The sequence below is a fragment of the Leuresthes tenuis genome, unplaced genomic scaffold (assembly GCF_036924035.1).
Source record: "Leuresthes tenuis unplaced genomic scaffold, fLeuTen1.0.hap1 SCAF_7, whole genome shotgun sequence".
NCBI lineage: Eukaryota > Metazoa > Chordata > Actinopteri > Atheriniformes > Atherinopsidae > Leuresthes > Leuresthes tenuis.
In genome coordinates, this window is record NW_027325361.1 from 4,880,436 (window position 1) to 4,889,263 (window position 8,828).

The window sequence follows — 8,828 nt, forward strand, 5'->3', positions numbered from 1 at the left end:
ATGCTATTGCGCAGCCTCAATACTGTGCAGTCCAGTCTAGAATCTTTAGTTCTTTCTAACTACAGGTCTACTTCTAAACCTTCCTGTCTTTCAAAAGTGTTGGAGAAAATTGGAGTTTTAAGTCACCCCATAGTACTGACACAACACTTTCAAGCATTTTGAATGAGCTTCTAACTGTTGATTCTGGATACTCTCCTGTACAGGTGCATTCAGACCTCACTGCAGCATTTGACACTTTCGATCACCAGTTCCTTTTGGCATGTTTGGAGCAGTGTGTAGGCATCTGAGCCACTGTTTTAAACTGGTTTCAGTCTCACTCAGACAGGACCTTTTCTGTTCATCTCGAGCAGTACTTCTCAGCAGCAGCCCCTCTTAGTTGTGGTGTTCCACAAGGATCCATTTTAGGTCCACTCCTGTTCTCTCTATATATGTTGCCTCTGGGATCAATAAATAGAGAGTATGGCATTTCTTACCACCACTTTGCAGATGATTTTCAGATTTATGTCCCTTTAAAATCGAACGGCGATTCTTTAACTAAACTGCTGAGTTATCTAATGGATTTAAAGTCTTGGATCACATTGAACATTCTGAATCATAATATCAATTAACTGAAATCATCATATTTGATAACTTTAAGCTACTAGATTATGCTGTTAGCATTCGTGATCCACTAACTTCTTCTGAGGCTAAAAATATTGGAGTGATTATTGACAATTCTTTTAAACTAAAAAGGAAGATCAGCTCAACGGTTAAAAGTGTCTTAGCTTCTCTAACAGTGTTGTTTGGTCCAGATATCTTAGCTGATTTCACAAAGGCCCAGTTGGGATTTGCAGAGTTTCCTTTGTTTTCCCTCAGCCTTAGTAGGTACACTATGTCAGTCAGTTTGTGTTCTAGTGGATGATGTGAATCAAAAAGTAGGTGCAGGTCTATATGTGTGGGTTTCCTGTAAACCTCAGTTAATACTTCCCTCCTCTTCCCTCAGCTTGTGCTCTTTTGCATCCTCCCGTACTGATGTTGCTGTCCACCAGGTCGATGTGTTCTATGAAAGCCTCCACTTCTTGAGTTTTGATCTTGACCCAGATGTTGTCCACATATCTGATCCAGTGGCTTGGTGTTGTTCCTTTGTATGAGCTCAGTGCTTTGTTTTCCACTTCCTTCATATAAAGTTTAGCCACAATTGGGGACACTGGGGATCGTCGTTCTTCTGTCTGTAGAAACAGTCTTTGTATTTGAAGTAGATAGTGGAGAGGCAGAAGTTTAGCAGAACACAGATCTGGTCAGGAGTGAAGTTGGGTCTGTCTTTTCGTGAGTCATCTTGCAGGAGACATTTCCTGACAGTCTCTACCGCTGCTTAAACTGGTATACAAATAAAAAGTGATGTCACATCAAAGGACATAATGGTTTCACAAGAAGACAGTTCAGATGTTGGAGCTCTGTATATGATGCCGTGTTTCTTATTAAGGGTGCTACCATAGAGGGAAGGTATTTGGTTATGTAATAGGTGACTGAGTTGTTGCTGCTGACAGCGAGTGGGACTCCCTCCTTGTACATCTTGAGAAGTCTATAGCTGGTTGGTGTGGCCTCCCCAGGGTAAAGTCTGTGGTAGAAAGAGCAGTCAATAACTTTGTCATTTTCCGGGTCTTGAAGAGTAATCTGTGACTTTCTTCTTGTAGTTGTTTGTTTAGTTTTTTCCCTCTTCAGGGCCTCATAGGTGGTGTTATCATTCAGCTATGCTGTTATTTTTCTGTGGCAATCGGCTGTGTTGAGAACCACAGTGAATCTTCCCTTGTCGGCTTGCAAAATAGCGATGCTTTGGTTTCTGCTGAGGGGTGTAACTGCCTTCCTGTCCTGTGGTGTGAGGTTAGAGGAAGGAGTTTTAGGGCTAGAGAGGGCTGCTGTTACCTTCATATGTAGCTATTCTGCTTTGATTTTGTCAGTCCTTATTGCAGATGCAGTAGCTATTATGAGGTCCACCACTGGCAGTTGTTGTGGAGAGATGGGAAGTTCAGTCCTTTAGTATCACATGCTTTTGTAGTTGGGTAAGGTCACCATAAGTAGTGAGCATTTTACATAAATTTGTTAGGTGTGCTGTTTGTTGTGAAAATAGCTTTATGAGCTATGTATTTCCAAATTTCTCAGTTACCCTTGTTGTAGTGTCCCTTGGTTCCTAAAGACTTTTGAGACAGTTTTATTATCTATAAAACTGGTGATCTCCATTGGTATTTGATCATTTTCATGAAGCATGAAACATTTTATATGCCCTTTAGACCTTCTAGATTGAGGAAATTGAAAAACTGTGTTGGCATCGTTGACATGGAAACATGTGACAAGGTCAGAGTTGTAGGATTTACATGTGTTGAAGTTATTTATCTTGATGTAGTTTTTGATTACTCAATTCTTTGTTTAAAATTATTATTACTTAGATTTTTTTCTGTTTAGATTTGTCAGTTTTCTGTGCTGTTGTGGTTGTACTTTCTTTGTTGGATCTAACAGTGTGGTTTCCATCACTCACCCTATACCCAAACACTGATAAACCTCAGGCAATAATTAGCAAATGTGCTAATGGTCTGGACTACTGGTGAAGAAAAGAAAAGCAGGTACAGTAACAGAGAAGAAAGGGCAGAGCACAAACCCCTGAGGAGAGAGCAGCCCAAGTGAATGACAAGCAGTGCACTAGAGAAATGGTGGCTGAGGACAGAGCGAGTGACAGCATGAACCCAAAAAGACTCAGTTCCAGCTGGAAGGTTATCTCCACTGAGCCTTGGGACCAAAGAATGAGCGGCAAGTGGCCTAAAGTGTAGCAGCCTGTAACCATTCATTGAAAATATCCTGCATTTACGGGCAGCATGATGTTGCTGCCAATGAAAATCTTGAGTATCTTAGGTCTGTATGTGGCAGATAGTGGAAGCTGGCGGTGGGACTAGGCAAGGGTGGCCAGCGTGATCTGATGGCAATGCGCCTCAACAGCACAGAGCTTCAGGCATGCTTTTTGCATGTAATTTATATATATTTCAAGCTTCAAAAGTGTCTTTCCATGCTGCTAAAATGACACACCAAATGATTAGGGTAAACGTGCAAAGCAGAGTTGCTATGCACAGCTTGAAATGACAACAAATAGAAAGTTAATAACACAACATGACATGCCATGTTATAATTACACTTTTCTGTGACACTAGGCTTCAGGGTATGATTACTTCACACATGACACTTGCAAAATTTGTAGTGACACGCAACATGAGTTGGAATGCTATTCTTGTATTGTTTCATGAGAACAGACTGAGATGGCAGATTTGGGTTGGGCTTGACACTAGATGTTGTGTGTAGGTCTTCCCAGCAGCAGCAACAGAGAGGGCACTAATGGAAACCAAGCTGAAACTGGACTTGGAGAACAAGTCTTGAACATAGCATGGTTGGAAAAGAAGAAGATACAACAGTAGTTGCAAAAGACTGTGTTTTATCATAACTGTTGTTTTATTGTCTACTTTTTTCCAGTCTTGCAATCCTCAGTTGTATGTACAAGTGTGGAAATAATTATTTCATCTCCAAGTTAATCAGATTTAGGTACTTTCTCTTCTGATAGACAGGACATACCTGTAGATAGGTTTGATGCTCTAGGGACATTTGTCCAAGCATTCAGGTAGTGTTTGATAAACCTGTAACCACTTATTTATTAATTTTGTAGGGCTTGCAATGTGCATTTCGTATTCCTAACTCTAACCAACCACAAGTGAAAATTAACAAAAACAAGTTTGACTGTATTGGGTGGAATTGAATTGGGTGTAATTTGAGTCCCTCTGCAGATAAATTATGAACCAGACACTCCCTGTTCGGGTCATTCCAACCACCTCATGTTTTTACCTGAATCATCATCTCCTTAGCATGTGAAACTTTCACGTTGAAAAATAAAAGATAGCTAAAAGGGATCACAAGTAGTTATTTTGGCATTGCTGACGACACTGTCCATGCATTCAGCTGTTGTGATTTACAACCTAATTTAATTCAAAATTCACTAATAGCTCTTGATGTTACAAATTAGAAGGAGATAGCCTTGTGATGTGCAGTTTGAGGAGACTTTCTTTCCTCCTCCCCAAAATGTGCCCATGTGGTGTTTGTTCATGCAGGCGGAGATAGTTATGGCGGAGATAGCATGGGGTAAAGATGACTTCCATAACAGCATGGTCATGTTATAAACTAATGCTATGTAGTACCAACTATGAATCTTTTTAAATTCATAGTTGTCTTGGGTCATCAATAACCAAGTGATCATTTCTAAAGCCAACCAGAAAATAACAACATTTCATCTTAACATGTTGTGTTTACATGTGCTATTACCAATGTAACAAGTAATGATGTCCTTGATGATGACGGTGTGTTGTAAAAAGAATATATAGCCTAGCCCCAACTATGATTATTTTATAACCTTGACAAAGTAATGACATTGTTTAAACCTAAAAAGGAAGTGACAAAAATGTTTAGTGAAGTGTTTTTGATGGATCATATGTTGTTCTTGACTTCAGGTCACATAAAGGCTCATGGCTGAAAGCACAGCTCTTAGCTGCTCCATTCAACAACCTCTCCTTCCTCCTAATGATGAATTCATGGCTTGTAAAATGAAAGACTAATGAAAGACTAATGGAAGACTGTCTGCTATCTGTAGGGGAGGTACTTTACCGGATAGTATTATGAGTATTGAGGAGAATAAGCAAATAACTCATCTGGAGGATTTGTTAGTTTAAAGGTAGGTAAAGGACAGAGATAGTTTCTGTTTTTTCAAAAATTCATGAATATTCTAAATCAATGTATGTGGTCACATCACATCACTCATTTGACATTGAAATAACAGAATATGCTAGGACTCAAAAGCACTGGATCATGATGGTGGTTTATAATATCTATTTCATTATTTTGGCATAACCTTATGATGTCAACATGTTTTATGTAATGCTCCTATAATTTAATGTATATAGACGTTAATTCCTTATGATCACTGTCCATCTGTACATCAAACTAATTTTAATTTGACTCTGGTTGAATCCATGCGTTTGCATATGTGTGAATGCAATGTAATTTCCTTTAAGTATCATTTTGCCAAAATCCATGTAAGGGAGAAGGAGTCAATGTCAGCTAGCTTGCAGGATTCTTTAAGGAAGGAGGGTAGACACTATCCCCTCTTGACATTCTGTGAATAATCTATTCTCCCTGAACAGGCCGTCTTTCCCTGATAACAAAATGCCACGCATGTCAAATTGGTGAGAAAATGACTGTCCAGCAGAGCACAACAGGCTAACAGACATCACCACCACAAGGTTTCTATCAGCCGTCCCATCAAAGGATCCTTCCCTGCATGGTGAAGACTCTGGTGCCAACACTTCTGTAGCCTTCGAAAGCTCAAGGAGAGCAAGAAGAGAAAGAAACTGCACCTCTCATGATGATGTAGGAAGGCAAAGCTCTTTATAATGCTGAAGGAATTATCACAGCATGTGTCAGAGAAAATTACAGCTGCCTCATGTGCAGACAGCAGAATTATTCACTGCTAGATTTTACACAAAATGGACAGGCAATTATGTTTGAATGTGATGGAAAGATTTTATTCTTGTTGTTTTTTATGAACAATTTCTTACAGTCACCAGCACTCACTTTTGTTAATACATTCCTTGGTTTTATAAGATAGTTGTAATCTACTTCAAATATTATATATTTCATCAATTGGAGCTTTGGGAATATTCCCAATGGGCAATATAGAATATTTTTCACATTTTTAACATTTTTATACATCCATACATTTATAATATTTTTGACTACATACTGTCAGTATTGCCCCCACCTTAAGCAATTCCTCTCTCCCAAAATGTCTAAGGGCACAGAAATAAAGCAGTTCAGCTTCACTAGTTCTTTTACTAATTCATACTCGCGTCATAGAAATAAAAAGTGTTTTCAAATGGAGAAAATTTAAGTTATGAAGATACGATCAACAACTGAAAAGCTTTGGTATTAAACTATAAACAGAAGATCAATAAGCCAAATATGTGAAATTAACAGGTACCTTCCAATAGAAGAATCAGGCCCAGAACTAGTTCCTGAAGGTAAAGAAAAACACAGTGAGTTGGGTATTTCCCATGGAATGCCATGTTGGCAGTGTAATGCAAGAAAAAAAAGTCAAGTCACCAGTTACAAAATGTTTTTCAAATTCAAGGGAATAAAATAAGTAAGGAACTGTATGTGCAGTGAAAAAAATAAGAGAAATTGTGTATATATATTTATATAATAAAAAAAACTATCAGTTGCTTTTCTATCATTTTAACAGTAAATAAGTTGTTGTGAGGAAACTGACTAGCATGATACCATTTTAAATAATATATGTTTGATGGGAATTTTGTACAGAACACATACGGTGCACAGGTGTGTTCCTCACAAAGTCTGCATGTTCAGGCATTTTTGATAATCATCCTGCAGACTGGGATTACAAGAGAAGTCTATCAAATTAATCATAATTACATAGTTTAGTCCAATTGAGATGGATCCATTTTACAGATATGTATGGCTCAGTATGGAACAACAGAGCTGGGCAAGACACTGAACCCCCAATCCATCGGTGTGTGAATGCGTAGAAGAAAGCACTGTGTAGCCTATGTGGACCTATATATACTGTGTGAGATAATGTGGCATGTAGAATAAAAGTGCTTTGAGCGGTCAGCTAGACTAGAAAAGTACAGTCCATTTACCATTCAGTCATACAGGAAGGTATGTTGTCTATAAAATTTCAAAAGAAAACCTGTTTAAGTAGATAAGTCCAAACAAAAAAGTTCAATATCGACCAAATAAAAGCAAATACTAAAAAAAATACATAGATAGACAAAAATTATGTTAGTACGTTTGGAAGAAAAAAGAAAATAAGCATTGACAGTTAAAAAAATAGAATTGTGTTTACTTCACTATTTAACAGCATGTATATGATAGAAGAATAAACTCCCCTGTGATAAATTAATTGTCTCCTGTTCTTCTTGTTCCACATCACCTTAATATGTGTTTACCTATATTTTACATAGGCTTGGCTATTTCTACTGATAATCTAATAAATGATGCAGAATCCCCTCAGGAAAAATAGATGTTTCTTCTCTAAATAGAGCATAGTCAATATTCATTCTGTCATTTATATGGCTGATGGTGTTATTGCTTGACGCTGATGGTGTAGCAATAAACACTAAATCACCTTTATATTATGACCATTATATATATAAAAGAAAATAAATCCCACAACAATGATCATGAAGTCTCATGGCTATCACTGCCAGTTATGATGAGATGATGGTATACCTTTATTTTCTATTTATCCCAGTTTTTATTTAATATTCATTTATCAATAGTATACCCTTTTAAACAGAAGTAACACTTGTATTACAAACAGGCATATGGGAGCTCTCAAAAACCCAGAAATGGACCAGTAGTTTTTACACAGTCTTATATTTCCTAATGCTTCACATAAGGGAGTAGGGATCAATATGAAATTAGTGCCTCAGCCTAAAAGCCCATCCAATAAAGTCAACTACTACTAGCCAGTCAGTGGCAGAGAAAGGCAATGTCCTTGCCTTTCTATGGAGAGTTAAAAAAAATGACAAAATAGAGGGGATTTCAAGGTGGGTATACCTTATGATGACTGAAAAATAAGTGGTTATAAATGGTAAATTGGCTATATTTATGTGCTTTTGTAGTCCAGTTGACCCCTCAAAGTACTTTACACCTCAAGTCACATTCATCCATTCACATACACTTATACAGATTTGTTTTTCTGTATAGTATGTTCTATATCACACACTTTCTCATACACCTATGAATGCATTAAAGGCAATGTGTGGTTCAGTGTCTTACCCAAGGACACATTGAAATGTGGTCCACGGAAGCCAAAGAAACCACCAATCATGTGATTGGCAAATGCTCTTCCCCCTGAGCTAGATAGTGCAGGGTATCCATGGGAGATACATATTCCCCTGGATACTCTGCACTACACCACCAATCACAAACTCAGAAATAATAATTTTACACATACAAAAATAATTATTTTACAGTATGTACTTCATATGCCATGGAAACTGCCTGCATATGTCCCTGCTGAGCAACTTTCACTGGAAGGAATGTAGGCTCTATAAATCCATTCATGCTGAATAATTCCATCATGGATTAAAAGAAAAAAAGAAGGGTAACACACCACTGGTATAGTATGAATGCATTATCCAAGTCCTACAACTTATAGGCTGTTTGATCCTACTGTTGACCGTAACCAGACCCATTCAGATCCTTCTGAACTAGTGCCTTCAACAGGAATAATTGCTGTTCAGGAGGGTGACTCTATCTTCTTTATTAGAGTTTATTCATGGTTTGGTTAAAGCAGTGAAACGGCATAGAACAAGAAATAATTGGTTAGAGTTACAACACGATAGTGGTTTGGTTTAACAAATATTCTTTCGGCAAAGCTAACTGTAAGCTGTAACACTTGTTGTTTCCCATTCATTAGATCATGATTATGTCTATAAGTAACTTCCTGTAGAACTGTTATAGTTGTTTTAACTGTTTCAAACCTTTTGGTTCTAGATCACTTGTGTCTCTAAGCTAAATAAATATGAATTACGCTTGAAAACTAATTAAGGTGAGTTCAGTCACGTTAGCAGTCATTGTATATGTGCTTCTGGACACGTCCTTATCACAGGTTACCTGTAAATCAGTGCTTTATCAATGCCTTCTGTTCACCAGGGCATTTCCCAATTTGCTTACCACATTTACATTGTTGGGAGGTAGATTTAACTCAGAAAGGCCAAAGATTTGCATCACAATTT

At 37.7% G+C, this 8,828-nt stretch overlaps 1 pseudogene; it reads right to left on the minus strand.

Moving 5' to 3' along the window:
- Positions 1-653: 653 nt before the first annotated feature.
- Positions 654-8,506, minus strand: LOC140311403 (uncharacterized; annotated as a pseudogene).
- Positions 8,507-8,828: the final 322 nt, after the last annotated feature.